Raw genomic sequence first — 6435 nt, forward strand, 5'->3', positions numbered from 1 at the left:
ACTTTCCCACTTTTTTCTACGAGAAGTGTTGTCTGTTGACAACAGACTTGTACTTGTTTAAATGTTTTAAAAATTATATATATATTTGATTTGATTTTGAGCTCTAGGTAGACTGTACAGATAAGCAAGAGGGTTTGGATCGTGGTCCTGTTTCAGACGAACTGTCGACTGACTCCTGAACTCGTATTGACGGGATATTTGTTTGAAGACTTGGGCTGTAATAAACTTAAAAACCTAAATATTGTGACATCTTGCAGTAAAAGTTAAGTTGTTTTGAAATCAGTGATTAAAAAAAAAATAAAAAACTGGCTGGTTTTCAGACACTCTTTGAATAACTTTACTCTTACTGTAAGATGAAATGTGATAGTTATTTATGTTCTTGCTAGTGGGAATCGGGTTAAGTATTTAGAAGTTTTACATGTAAGTAGTTACATTTCTATGACTTTTGATCTTACCTAATGGTTACTTATATATATATCTGCTCTACTAGTAATATGAGACGTCTGAGAGAAATGTGTCTATGAGACTGATTTCCACAGACCCTAACCTTTTGTTAGCTGAAAGTGTATGACTGTCTAGCTTCAGCCACATAAAGGAACGCTTGCCACAGGATCGACACTGAAACATCTAAACCGCCGTTCTTTATTTCACATTTACTTTGGTTGTTTACCCCCTGGACCTGCTTCCCTGGTACAGGAAGTGGAGACGTGATTGTGGAGTAGAGTGAGGTTGCCACTATATGCTGATCTTTGGTCAGTTTTGTGTGTGTGTGTGTGTGTGTCCCACACTAATGGTTAAGGTCAAAGCTGTACCTAGGGGAAACTTCACTCCCGAGCGATGATTGTATGGAGACAAAATGGCAACTAGTCTTTTTGACGGTGGTGGTGGTGGTGGTGGTCAAATAGACTAGTAGCCATTTTGTCTCCATACAATATGTGAGTAGTCTTTGTACAGTGTATGAGTAGTCAGAGAGACGCATTATAATGACCTCTGAACTGAGGGACCAGCATTGTGGAGTGTAGGGAGACAGACAGACAGACAGACAGACAGCTTTGTCTGGACCACTTTGTTTTAATCTATCAAATCAGATGTTATTAGTCACATGTGCCTCATACAACAGGTGTAGACTTTACCGTTAAATGCTTACTTACCCTTAACCAATAATACAGAGTTAAAAGGTAAGAAAGCAAAGTAAGAAGTTTTTCACAATTCCTGACATTTAATCCTAGTAAAAACTCTCTGTCTTAGGTCAGTTAGGATCACTACCGGTTTATTGTAAGAATGTGAAATGTCAGAATAATAGTAGAGAGAGTGATTTATTTCAGCTTTTGTTTCTTTCATCACATTCCCAGTGGGTCAGAAGTTTACATACACTCAATTAGTATTTGGTAGCGTTGCCTTTAAATTGTTTAATTTAAATTGCCTTACGTTTCGGAGTAGCCTTCCACAAGCTTCTCACAATAAGTTGGGTGAATTTTGGCCCATTCCTCCTGACAGAGCTGGTGTAACTGAATCAGGATTTTAATTTTATCTTTATTTAACTAGGCAAGTCAGTTAAGAATGGCAGATTTGTACCTTGTCAGCTCGGGGGTTTGAACCTGCAACCTTCCGGTTACTAGTCCAACGCTCTAACCACTAAGCTACTCTGCCGCCTGTGTGCTCACACATGCTTTTTCAGTTCTTCACATTTCTATAGGATTGTGGTCAGGGCTTTGTGATGGCCACTCCAATACCTTGACTTTGTTGTCCTTAAGTCATTTTGCCACAACTTTGGAAGTATGCTTGGGGTCATTGTCCATTTGGAAGACCCATTTGCCACCAAGCTTTAACTTCCTGACTGATGTCTTGAGATTTTCCACCCTCATGATGCCATCTATTTTGTGAAGTGCACCAGTCCCTCCTGCAGCAAAGCACCCCCACAACATGATGCTGCCACCCCCATGCTTCAAGGTTGGGATGGTGTTCTTCGGCTTGCAAGCCTCCACCTTTTTCCTCCAAACATAACTATGGTCATTATGGTCAAAGAGTTATATTTTTGTTTAATCAGACCCATGTGTAAAGAATAGTCTGGCTTTTTTATGGCGGTTTTGGAGCAGTGGCTTCTTCCTTGCTGAGCGACCTTTCAGGTTATGTCGATATAGGACTCGTTTTACTGTGGATATTGATACTTTTGTACCTGTTTCCTCCAGCATCTTCACAAGGTCCTTTGCTGTTGTTGTTGTCCCATGGTGTTTATACTTGCGTACTATTGTTTGTACAGATGAACGTGGTACCTTCAGGCGTTTTGGAAATTGCTCCCAAGGATGTACCAGACTTGTGGAGGTTTACAAATTGTTTTCTGAGATCTTGGCTGATTTCTTTTGATTTTCCTATGATGTCAAGCAAAGAGGCACTGAGTTTGAAGGTTGGCCTTGAAATACATCCACAGATACACCCCCAATTGGCTCAAATTATGTCAATTAGCCTATCAGAAGCTTCTAAAGCCATGACATAATTTTCTGGAATTTTCCAAGCTGTTTAAAGGCACAGTCAACTTAGTGTATGTAAACTTCTGACCCACTGGAATTGTGATACAGTGAATTATAAGTAAAATAATCTGTCTAAACAATTGTTTGAAAAATTACTTGTGTCATGCACAAAGTAGATGTCCTAACCGACTTGACAAAACTATAGTTTGTTAACAAGACATTTGTGGAGTGGTTGAAAAATGAGTTTTATGACTTCAACCTAAGTGTATGTAAAACTTCCAACTTCAACTGTACATGTATTTAGGGGTGAAGTGACTAGGATAGATAATAAGCAATAGCAGCAGCGTATGGGATGAGTAAAAGTGTCAACATGCATTGTGAGTGTCGGTGTAGTGTGAGCGTGTGTGTGTGTGTGAGCGTCGGTGTAGTGTGTGTGAGCATATGTTGTGTGTGAGCGTATGTTGTGAGTGTCGGTGTGTGTGTGTGTGTGTGTGAGAGCGTATGTTGTGTGTGAGCGTATGTTGTGTGTGTGTGAGCGTATGTTGTGTGTGTGAGAGAGCGTATGTTGTGTGTGTGAGAGAGCGTATGTTGTGTGTGTGTGTGAGAGCCTATGTTGTGTGTGTGAGAGCCTATGTTGTGTGTGTGTGTGTGTGTGAGAGCGTATGTTGTGTGTGTGTGTGTGTGAGAGCGTATGTTGTGTGTGTGTGTGAGCGTATGTTGTGAGTGTCGGTGTAGTGTGTGTGTGAGCGTATGTTGTGTGTGTGTGTGTGTGTGTGTGAGCGTATGTTGTGAGTGTCGGTGTAGTGTGTGTGACTGTGTGGGTCGAGTCCAGCATAGAGCCAGTACAAGAGATCCAGTGCCAAAAATAGAGGGTAAATAGCCTGGATGGCCATTTGATTAACTGTTCGGCAGTTTTATGGCTTGGGGGTAGAAGCTGTTCAGGAGCCTTTTGGTCCCAGACTTCTGCGCTCTGGTTCCACTTGTCACCCGGTAGCAGAGAGAACAGACTTGGATGGCTGGAGTCTTTGACAATTTTTTAGGGCCTTCCTCTGACACTTGAGGTCCTGGGTGGCAGGGTGCTCGGCCCCAGTGATGTACTGGGCGATACGCACTACCCTCTGTAGCGCCTTATGGTCGGATGCCAAGCAGTTGCCATACCAAGCGGCGATGCTGCCAGTCAAGATGTTCTAATGGGTGCAGAACTTTTTGAGGATCTGAGGGCCCGTGGTTGAGGGAGAGGTTGTTGTCCTTGCACCACACTGCCACCTCCTCCCTATAGGCTGTCTCATCATCGTCGGTGATCAGGCCTACCACCAGGTCTCTGACCTCCTCCCTATAGGCTGTCTCATCATCGTACCACCGTTGTGTTGTCAGCAAATGTAATAATGATGTTGAAGTCGTACATGGCCACGCAGTCGTGTGAACAGGGAGTACAGGAGGGGACTGAGCATGCACCCCTGAGGGGCCCCCATGTTGAAGGTCAGTGTGGCGGATGTGTTGTTGCCTCCTCTCACCACCTGGGCGTGGTCCAGCAGGAAGTCCAAGATCCAGTTGCAGAGGGAGGTGTTTAGTCCCAGGGTCCTTAGCTTAGTGATGAGCTTTGAGGGCACTATGGCGTTGAACGCTGAGCTGTAGTCAATGAACAGCATTCTCACGTAGGTGTTCCTTTTGTCCACATGGGACAGGGCAGTGAGATCTGTGGATCTGTTGGAGTGATATGTGAATTGGAGTGGGTCCGGGGTCCGATGATGGTGTTGATGTGAGCCATGACCAGCCTTTCAAAGAATTTCATGACTACAGGTGTGAGTGCTATGGGGTGATGGTCATTAAGACAGGTTACCTTAGCGTTCTTGGGCACAGGGACTATGGTGGTCTGCTTGCAACATAAGTATTACAGACGGGGTCAGGGGGAGGTTGAAAATGTCAGTGAAGACACTTGCCTGCTGGTCAGTGCGTGCTCTCAGCACGCATCTTGGTAATCTGTGCAGCCTTGTAAATGTTAACTTGTTTAAAGGTCTTACTTCAGCTACGCAGAACATGATCACGCAGTCATCTGGAACAGCTGGTTCTCTCATGTATGGTTCAGTGTTGCTTACCTCGAAGCGAGCATAGAAGGCATTTCGCTTGTCTGGTAGGCTCGCGTCATGGGTCACCTCGCGGCTCGGTTTCCCTTTTGTAATCCGTGATAGTTTGCAAGCCCTGCCACATCCAACGAGCATCAGAGCCGGTGTAGTAGGATTCGATCTTAGTCCTGTATTAACGCTTTGCCTGTTTGATGGTTCGTCGGAGGATGTAGTGGGGTTTCTTATAAGCATCTGGATTAGTGTCCTGCTCCTTAAAAGCAGCAGCTCTAGCCTTTAGCTCAGTGCAGATGTTACCTGTAATCATTTACATTTACATTTAAGTCATTTAGCAGACGCTCTTATCCAGAGCGACTTACAAATTGGCATCCATGGCTTCTGGTTGGGATATGTACGTACGGTCACTGTGGGGACGACATCGTCGATGACTTATGTAGTAAACTCCTCATAGCCTTCAGATGAATCCCGGAACATATTCCAGTCTGTGCAGTCATCTGGAACAGCTGGTTCTCTCATGTATGGTTCAGTGTTGCGAAACAGTCCTGTAGCTTAGCGTCCGCTTCCTCGGACCACTTCCTGTTTGAGCTTCCAGTTTGAGTTTTCGCTTGTAAGCAGGAATAAGAAGGATAGATTTATGTTCAGATTTGCCAAATGGAGGGCGAGCTTTGTACACATCTCTGTGCGGAGTAAAGGTGATCTAGAGTTTTTGTGCTTCTAGTTGCACAGATGACATGCTGGTAGAAATGAGGTAAAAACAGATTTGAGATTTCCTGAATTAAAATCACGAGGAGCACCACCATTGGGTGAGCATTTTCTTTTTTTGCTTATGGCCCTATATCGCTCGTAAGTGCCAGCATCAGTTTTTGGTCGTAAATAGACAACTACAAGAAATATAGATGAAACGTCTCTGGGTAAATAGTATGTTCTACAGCTTATCATGAGGTATTCTAACTCAGAAGAGCAGAACCTCAAGACTTCCTTAATATTAGAGATCGTTCACCAGCTGTTGTTGACAGAGTCACACACCACCCCCATTGAGTTTGCCCGACGCTTACCCTTCTATCAGATGAAAACCACTAATAATATTAACCATGTCCTTGTTCAGCCACGACTCGGGAGAAACATTGGATATTACAGTTCTTCAGATCATGTTGATCTCGAATGGAGCTTGTCCAGTTTATTCTCCAGTGATTGCACCTTTGCCAATAGAACGGTGGAGGGAAGCGGGTTTATCACCTACATAGTCTCGTCAGGTATCCCCAGCCTCCACAGCGTCGCCTCTTCCTTTTTTGAGTGTCTGGGATTTGGGCCTGGTCCGGGATGAGCCGTATCGCGGCCTGAATCACTGAGGCAGAAATCCTCATCCAAATCATGGCTGTTCTGATGTCCAGAAGCTCTTCTCGGCCGTAGGAAATGAAGGTGGGAAAATGTAGGTACAAAAACAAGGTATGATCAGCGTAAAAAGAAATACACAGGAGCCTCGTCACTCTGTTCCGTCTGTAAAAAGTTCATTTCATTTCACAGCAGTTATGACGTAGACGTGTTTAGTTTTTTTTTTCTTTTTTCTCTCCGATTGCTTTAATTTATCTTCAGCCGTTAAAGCTGAGATCTGCATTTGTTTGAAACAGCGCCGCTTGGCGCATCGTGGTAAAAATCATATGATCGCGCGTGCAATGATGTCTGGGGGAAAAAACTGTTTGTTGTTTTAAAGTATTTTCCTTTGTAATATCGCAAACGGACGTGGCAGTTTCACCACTATGGATTCCAGCTCTTAAAGGGATACTGCGAGATTTTCAGGATTTTTTCTCATTTTGATGTCTCTGCGTGCAGTTTGGTCATTATTGAAATGAAGATATCGTGAAGGTAACGCAATAGCTGAAAGACTC

General features: G+C 43.8%; 1 protein-coding gene across 1 annotated transcript in view; it reads left to right on the forward strand.

The window, feature by feature from the left end:
* Positions 1-632, forward strand: part of slc39a9 (solute carrier family 39 member 9) — a 26071-nt gene extending 25439 nt beyond the window's left edge. The window contains exon 7 of the mRNA XM_029655109.2: positions 1-632. This exon is cut by the window's left edge and continues 445 nt beyond it. The gene's annotated coding sequence lies outside the window, so the exon portion shown is untranslated.
* Positions 633-6435: the final 5803 nt, after the last annotated feature.

Source organism: Oncorhynchus nerka, linkage group LG18, assembly GCF_034236695.1.
Source record: "Oncorhynchus nerka isolate Pitt River linkage group LG18, Oner_Uvic_2.0, whole genome shotgun sequence".
Classification (NCBI taxonomy): Eukaryota; Metazoa; Chordata; class Actinopteri; order Salmoniformes; family Salmonidae; genus Oncorhynchus; species Oncorhynchus nerka.